Source organism: Triticum aestivum, chromosome 7B, assembly GCF_018294505.1.
Source record: "Triticum aestivum cultivar Chinese Spring chromosome 7B, IWGSC CS RefSeq v2.1, whole genome shotgun sequence".
Lineage (NCBI taxonomy): Eukaryota > Viridiplantae > Streptophyta > Magnoliopsida > Poales > Poaceae > Triticum > Triticum aestivum.
Genome location: NC_057813.1, coordinates 7,412,161 through 7,420,906, shown reverse-complemented (window position 1 = coordinate 7,420,906; position 8,746 = coordinate 7,412,161). Strand labels below are relative to the sequence as shown.

The 8,746-nt window shown below is 46.9% G+C and overlaps 1 pseudogene; it reads right to left on the bottom strand.

The window, feature by feature from the left end:
- Nucleotides 1-8,746, bottom strand: part of LOC123157539 (metal transporter Nramp2-like) — a 16,780-nt pseudogene continuing 8,034 nt past the window's right edge.

Here is an 8,746-nt window from a genome sequence, read left to right as displayed (position 1 = left end):
ACCTCAGAGATTTAGAAATTTAGAGCATCTCCAGCCGTTGAGCCCCCTAGGAGGCATTTTTTTCGCCAACTAGGGGGCTGCCGGCGAAACATTTGGCATTGGGGTCAAAATTTTCGGAGCCGTCTCCCCAGAAGGCTGTTTCTTTTCTTCATTTTTTCTTTTTTATTGTGCATGTCATTTCCACAAACACGTTGTGGGCAAGGCAGCTCGGAGACAACGACGCTGGCCGTGAAGGCACGGATTGCCGAGGAGGCGAGCTCGGCGGTGGCGAGCTTCCGCTGGAACAGCCAGGAGTCGCCTGCCTCGCTGAGCCACTGGCGATGGCGTCGCAGCAACAGAGCCGGAAGGATGCCGCGCCGTCAAAGCGAGCGGAAGGCAGACACGGCGTCGGCCTGGACGAGATCGAAGGCGGTGATGACGACGCCGCCCCAGAGCGGCACGATGCCCCCGGAGAGGATCTTGATGGCAATCGCGCTGCCGATGACCTCCTGTATGTCGGCGCCGACGAGCGCGAGCTCCGTCACGACCCAGAGCGCGCGTGTGGCCCAGGGCGGGTACTCCTCCCGGCAGAGCTCGGCGAGGTGCTTCCCGGTGACGACCCCGAGGCGCGCGAAGAGCAGCTGCACGAGCGCGCCCATGACCGTGGCCCAGAGCAGCAGCCAGAGGAGCTGCACGAGCGCGCACATGAAGCCGGGCCCCGTGAAGCGCCAGAGCTTCCGCCAGGAGAAGGCCGGGCGCGCGCGCAGCGCCGGGGTCGCCGTTGTCGTCCGGCTCCGAGTTGGAGATGGAGATGGAGACCTTGCCGTCCGAGTCGTATGATTGGCAACACGAAAAGCCAGCGTATAGTAATGGCTGGCAACACGAAAAGCAGATGGATGTCACGTCGCTACTTGCTAATTTGAGTTCAAATGCGTATGATTGATCAAGTCGGCACGTTGCTATCTGATAGAGAACTTTGAGCTATTCTAAATAGAGGCTGTCCCTGGCGCTGGAACCCTAGCCGCCGCCAGGAGACCCAATCTTCCAACGCCGTCCTCCGGCGGCTCCCCGAGGTCGTCGGTGGTGAGGGGGGTCGCCGGATCCACGCGTGTGGATCGTTTTTACTCCCTCATAGTTTAGATTTTTAGGCTGTTCATCGTCTTTGTTTCAGCGGCGACGATGACAATGCTGAATAAAGCTTCTTCGGATCCTTCCTTGACAAGGCCATTGGTCCTATGGTTGGGGATGGATTTGGAAACCAGTATGTTCAAGCAAGGATGGCGTGGCGGCGGCGCCATCCTCGTGGTGGACCTGTGTCCTCGGGCTCCGCCGTTGCGACGGCGTTTGCTCCAGCGTCGGCGCGGAGCTTGGGAGGTAGTGCAGGAGCGGATGCAGATTGTGGTCTGCATCGACGACATCTGGAAGACGGAACATGTGCTGGGTTCGTGGTTCGTGGATGACAGGTATGGTTTTCTTCCGCGATGTCTTAGTCGCGGTGGGGTGCCAGATCTGGAGTTCGATGGCGTGTCCGGGGTGTTGCCCCGGTCTGATTCGTTCAACGGTAAGGGCTTCACTTTTGGTGAGTCACCTTGGAGGTCCGCAAAGCTGCATATCAGCGATGGAGCCGCGTCGAGCTCGGGTGAGGAGGTGATCCATCATTCTTTTCTTCGGTGGCTGCTGTCGTGGTGCCGGAGGCAGGTGATGGGCGTTGGTCAAGTTAAGAGATATTTTGCTATCTTTTCACTTTTGTCATGTCGGTCCTTACGTGACTTGTACTTTAATCTTTATGATATGAATGAGACACGTATTACCATGAAAAAAAAATAGAGGAGAGATTCGCTGAAATAGTTTGGATTTTACAATTAATAATTAAATTGCACGCCTAATAGGATTTGGCATGTCTCCGGGCTCTCTTGTTGCTGAGCTCCATCCATCGTCTATTTCTTCCGTTTCACTCCATCCATCTTCTATTTCTTCCGTTTCATCAAATTACCTGAAATATTAGTGTTGTCCTAAAAGCTAAAACTTTACTCAAGCTTGACCAATATATTAAAAGAAATGCTCATGAATATTGAATGAAAATATATCTTATAGGGAATAATGAAACTAATTCAGTATCATAGATGGTACTCCCTCCGTCCCCCGCAAAAAAAAAGGTACTCCCTCCGTCCACATATAGAGGGCCTAATACGTTTTGCGAGGTTATCTTTGATCATGGGTTAGCACAATAATGTATGATATGTATGTTACACAAAGTATACCATCGAATTCGTATGTGAAAGGAGTTTCTAATGATACAATTTCTATATCATACATCTCATATACTCATAACATTATTATTGGACAAAGGCTACCTTAAAAATGTATTAGGCCCTATATATGCAGATGGAGGGAGTAATATATATATCTATATACAAGAAATGTGACATATGACAAAATTAGAACTTTAAGTAATTTAGAATGGAGGAAGTGTTTTGTGAATATTGATAATTAATTTATAGTGATTTCAACCTAGTAGCTTAGGTATAATCACTTTTGAAATTGCAAGTGGCACTTACCGTATGTTGCCAAGCTGCCACTGTCTTTTGCAGTTCTTCACTGCTTTTAGAATCCGTTTTGGGAGGAAGAAGATAATCACTTGTCAGCACAATTTACAACAATAATTGGTTGAGCTAAAAGAAATTTGTTACAGGATACAGTTAGAACTCTTAAGTAATTTAGAACCGATGGATTACTTGTCATGATATGTAACATTCACAAGTAATTTATAATTAAATTCAACCTAACTACTCCCTCCAATCCATAACAAGTGTTGTGGTTTTAGTTCAGACTTGAACTAAAACCATGACACTTAATGTGGATCGGAGGGGGCAACTTACATATCATCATTTTTGAAATTGCAACAGGAACATATCCTATATGGATGCCAGCTGCCACTGAGTTATGTAATTCTTCACCTTTTTTGGCATTTAGGTCGGGAAGAAGAAGGTAGTTACTTCTCCGCACAATTTGCAGCAATAGGTTGTACTTAAGAGCATCTCTAGCAGACCCCACATCCCGCCGACCCGCTTTTCACGTTTGCAGCTCGCGGAAAAACTGTTTCGCAGGCCGGCGCGTACGGCCGCAGTGTGGGCACTAAAGCCCCCAGCTCCGGGGGCCTGGAGCCCTTTAGTACCGGTTGGTAAGACTAACCGATACTATAAGGTTTGGGTTTTTTTTAGTTTTATGATTTTTTTTCATTTAATTTTGTGTTTCCATTTTAATTCTTTTTCGTTTGCTGGTATTTTACGATACTACACATTGTACACGTTATGCATATATATATATATATATATATATATATATATATATATATATATATAGAATTTCTAGTAGAACCAATCATGCATATATATATCATCAATGTCTCACAAACCACCATATTAATTAATTCACACATACACACATGTATAGCTATATACAATTTCTCCTACATATGCATGTTGCCTTCGGAGCCAGTGGCATTAGACTAATTGGTGCCTTCGGAGCACGATGACAATTGGAAGTGGTTTTCATGGGGCGGTAGCGGGTAATAGTATTCTCCCTTCGGATTTATGACCTGGTCGAGCAAAAATCCCGCTATTTCCTCTTGAAGTGCTTCTACACGCTCCGTTTCTAGGAGCTTCTCCTGCACCTCTCTGAACTGTTAAGAAGGAGATCAATATGCATGTGTATTAGTTGTGTGACTAGATATCGATAATGGTGTAAAAATTGTGAATAGTGTTCTGACAAGCGTACCCATTCCTGTCTTTGAGATCTGCTCCTTTCGGACGCCATCATGCGAATGTTCTCGCAAACGCAGAATGCACACAGATCAGTCCCCTACGCCTGCTTAAGGCCTTTACGAAAATGAAATTTGATCAGATAATAATTAATCAAGCATGATAACTAAAGAGATGGCAGCTAGCTAGCTAGCTAGTACTACTTAATTACTTACCTTGGGTCGAAACCATTGAAGTTTTTTTTTCCATTCGCCTTTCGTGACGCTGATGAACCTTGCCCAAGCCCTGCCCACCGACAAAGAAAATGAATAAAGGGGTTATTAAATAGTTCATATCATGAAATAACGAACTAAATAGGCCGAGATATATAGTTAATAATGATTGAAATTACCTGTTGACTATCCCAAACAAGATGTTATAGTCAGTTTTTGCTTTGAGTAGTGAGTCCAGTATTTCAACTGTTCCGTCGTCAACTTTAATGATACACAAGACCCAGTGAAATCTGCATGCACACACATTTGCATGTCTTAATTAAGCGGGCATATGTAAGCAAAAACATGTAGCTAGCTAGTAGGCAAAAAACAGAGAATTTGTAGTACAAGACAGTGTGACTCACTGGAAATTGTAAGGAAGTAGTATATCTTCATTGTATTTGAGACGCTTCAAGAACTCTAGCATATTGTCCTCTACGTCCTTTTGATGATGTGGATTTATCCGTCATGTGTATTCATTAACGGTGTTTGGGTCAATGAACCCAATGCCAAAGCGTCCACCTTTTCTCATTTCATACATCTTCATCCTGCATAATATCACAGAAAAGAATATAGTGAGGATAATTACAGGTAATGATTGATCAAAAGGATCACTACAGCTAGCTTGAGACTTAAATTACAGAAAGAAATCACTTACAGACAATAGCAACTAACGATAGATTTGTCGAGTGCATCTTGATTGTATAACTGAAACAGTTCAGAATACTCAACGGACAGAGCTTTCTCATGGAAGTAATGCTCCTCCTTGACATTCACCATGAGGGACAATCGATCTGAAATCTTGGTAATGTTCATGTACCATTGATGCAATTTATACATTCTCGTTGGGAGGTTCTTGACCTTGTCTGGCTCGACCAAAGGTTGGCCCCGGACATATTTCCGTTTTATTTCATCCTCTCTAAGCACAGGCATGGGCTCGATCTCGAGGAGTTGTCCAACAGTGATGTTGAGAACTTCAGGCTGCATTATATGGTCCTTGGTTATTACCACATTGCCCACCTCGGGAACGTAAACTGTTTGCCCACAATAATATTGAGCGCGCGTACTGTCACGTGTTGTTGGTACAACAAGCGAGGGGATCGATTGCGCTGCCTGTTCTCCCAGCTAGGGAATGGTTTTCCCGCATTTTTTGACAGCTGCTTGTTGTTTGCTCGATCCCGAGCTCGCGTCCTTACGTAGACGTGCTCGATTTAACTTCCTGATGTGGTGCTCATAGTCTGTGTCAACAGGCTTGGGAGCTGGTGGTTGAGCCATACAAATGAAGTGGTCAATCGTTTCCTTAGGCACTTTCTCCCTTGGCGGCGGTGGCGGTTTCGGTGCAAAATGGGCTTCCACCTCGGCCTTCGATATGGCTGCGTTTTCCTCCTCGGACTTGTCATAAGGCCTCTGCGGAAGAGGCGTTAGGCTTGGACCATATTTATATCGCTTGCCTCCGCCTGTATTTCCTGTACTACCTCGACTCGTACTGCTACGCACCATAGTTGCGGGGTGTCTCTTCTGCGTTTGCTGAGGTGGCGGAGACGGCTGACGGGGCTGAGTTGGACGAGGAGGAGTGGCCTGAAGCTGTGCCGGACTTGGAGGAGTGGCCTAAGGTTGTGCCGGACTTGGAGGAGGAGTGGACGTCTGACGATGTGGCGGACTTGGAGGAGGAGGAGTGGCCTGACACTTTGCCGGACTTGGAGGAGGAGTGGCCTAACACTTTGCCGGACTTGGTGGACTTGCAGGAGCGGGAGTCTGCTGACTCGGTGGCGGACTTCGACGAGGAGTCGGCTGACGCGGTGTCAGTGGCCTTCGAAAGATGATGCAATCCTTTTTCCATAGGATGATACGATGTTTGGCCTCTCCGAGAAAGCGCTCGTCGTCACCTCCAGGAATGTCAAGCTGTAGCTCCGAATATGGTGGGTCCACCACCTCATCAACCAAGACACGAGCATAGCCCGCTGGAATCGGGTTGCAATGGAAGGTTGCCTCGGGGGGATTTGTAAAAGCAACGGCGTCCGCCACCTTCATGGATATGTTCGTTATTTTGACGTGTAGCTCGCAGTTAGTGTTCTCCGTGATGTCATCCACGGGGTATCTACCCAACATTGCATCGTCTGGGGCAGAACCCACACTGCTTCTCGGCATGGATGGGGCGGTGCTATCCAATGCTGGATCATCCGCTAGCTGCTGCAGCTGCTGAGACCCCCTTTGCTGGGTAAGTGAGTCGATCTGCTCCTGCTGCCGCTGGAATTTGACTGCCAATTCCGCTTGACTTGCTTCTAGGCCTTGAAGGCGTTCATAGTCCCGCTTCCTCTGCTCCTCCTCCATCTTCCTCTTCTTCTCCTCCGCAATCTTCTTTCTCGCATGGATTCTGTAGTCGGTGTTCCAGTCTGAAAACCCCTCATACCACGGAATAGCGCCCTTGCCTCGTGTTCTTCCCGGGTGTTCAGGATTTCCCAGGGCACGCGTAAGCTCGTCGTTCTCTCTGTTGGGCTGGAACACCCCCGACCGTGCCTCTCCTATTGCAACAAGTATCGCATCGTCGGCTCCCTTCAGACTTGCCTTCGTTGAAACATTGCCTGTCTTCGGGTCCAACTCCCCCCCATGCGCATAGAACCAAGTCCTGCACCTAGGGGGCCAGCTCTTAGTAACCGGAGTGACACCTGCATCCTCCATCTCTTTCTCAAACTTATCCCACTTAGGCATTGCCACCGCATAGCCACCTGGCCCCAGCTTATGGAACTTATCCTTTTTTTCGGCATTCTTCTTGTTTATTCTCGACCGTTCCTTAGCTAATTCCGAATCCTTGAATTTCACGAAATCGTCCCAATGAGCATGTTGGTTCTCTAGTGTTCCCTCGAATACTGGAGTCTTCCTTCCTCCCTTGACGTACTTGTCCCATTCACGATTCTTGTGGTTCTTGAATGCAACCGCCATCTTCCTAAGAGCAGCGTCCTTGACTTTCTGCACATCTGCTTTTGTGAAATGATCTGGTAGGGTGAAATGTTCCATGAGAGTATTCCAAAGCAGATCTTTTTGATTCTTGTCGACAAAAGTAACATCTGGACGTGGCTTTGCTGGCTCTCTCCATTCTTGAAGTTTGATCGGGAGTTGGTCCTTCACAAGAACTCCGCATCGACGAACGAACTTGTCCGCAATCTTCTTAGGCACTAATGGTTCACCATTAGGTCTGACTGCCTCGATATTGTACTTTACGCCCTCCTTCAACTTTTTGTCCGGGCCTCGTTTTGTCCTTTTGCCTGAAGATTTGCTCGATCCGGATGGCTGAAAGAACAAAGATCGATTCGTTAATATATCTTCAAGTCATTTAAAACATGTGATGATCACCAGATGCCTGCTTATATAAATATACCTCGCCGGTCTTTGTTGTTTTGGGATCAACATGTTCTTCGTCATCGTCATAATCGTAGTTCATGGCTTCATCAATTCGGCCGTCGCGATCGAATATCATATTACCCTCTCCGGTGTTGTTTAGAAATTCGGAGCCGTCATAATCTTCTTCATTCTGATCATCATCTGGCCCGCGTATCATATCGAACATGGTCTGTTCTCCCTCTCTGTCGGTATTGTCTGCCATAGCTTTTATTTAACTAATCCAAAAGAAATATAAAACAATTTAGTATTCAAATTACATCGTCTCGAATAATAGATATAATCTTGAATACATCGTCTAGAATAATAGATATAATCTTGAATACATCGTCTCGAATAATATATAATATTGAATAGTACATCACTGGCTAGGTAGCTAATTAAAGATCGAATACTACAGAAGAATCTAGGACACTCGCGGTTCCTGCGGCGCGGGCGGTGGACACCCAAAGAGAAGGAACCCTCACAGGATCATAGCTGAAGTGAGATCCCTGAAGAAACTGCCAGGTATTGGAGAACCTGCCGCCTTCTAACACAACCATGTAGCGATGGACGTGCTCGTCCTCCTCCCTGACACGGCGATGTACCACCTCCGGCGGGGCCGGGTCCCTCCGCACCGAAACTGGTCCATGCGAACGCCACCAAACGAGATCAGGGTTGACGACGGGACCCGGGGCCGGGTTCCTCATCAAGCGGCGCGCCCCTCCAGGCAGCACCTCCCAGTGCCAGCCCAGCGGAGCCCAGTCCCGGACATGGGTCAGCCGGATGTCGTCGCGGACGGGTCAACGGCGAGGATGCGGGCCGGGCATCGTCGAGAACAAATACTAGCTATATGCCCGCAAAAAGTAACATTTTTTTAATGATTGGATTTTGATAACTAAAATTTCTAACATTTCTATATAACACTAATTATGCTATAATTGCATATGTCAAAAATCTATATACTATTTCATACTAATTAAGCATCTAACACTAAAACCAGAAAACACAACTTCTACACATCCATTAAAAAACTAAAAAACAACATTATATAAAAAATTTCCATACTAATTAAACACTAATTATATCCATCTAACATGCATTCATACATATATAATAGTGAAAAAATAATAATCTAAATAATCTAAACTAATTAAACATACAAAATACGTATATACTAATATATACATGCATTAATTCATACATATGTACGTGTGTGTGTGTGTGTGTGTTCATCATGCTTGTGTGTGTGTGTGTGTGGGCTCGGGGAGGGGCGGCGCCCATGGTGGCCGCCGGGGGCGAGGGAGAGGAGTTAGAGGGGGAGAGCTCACAGCGGGGCGACGGCGACGGCGAGGCGGTGGCCGGGGGCGGTGACGGGCC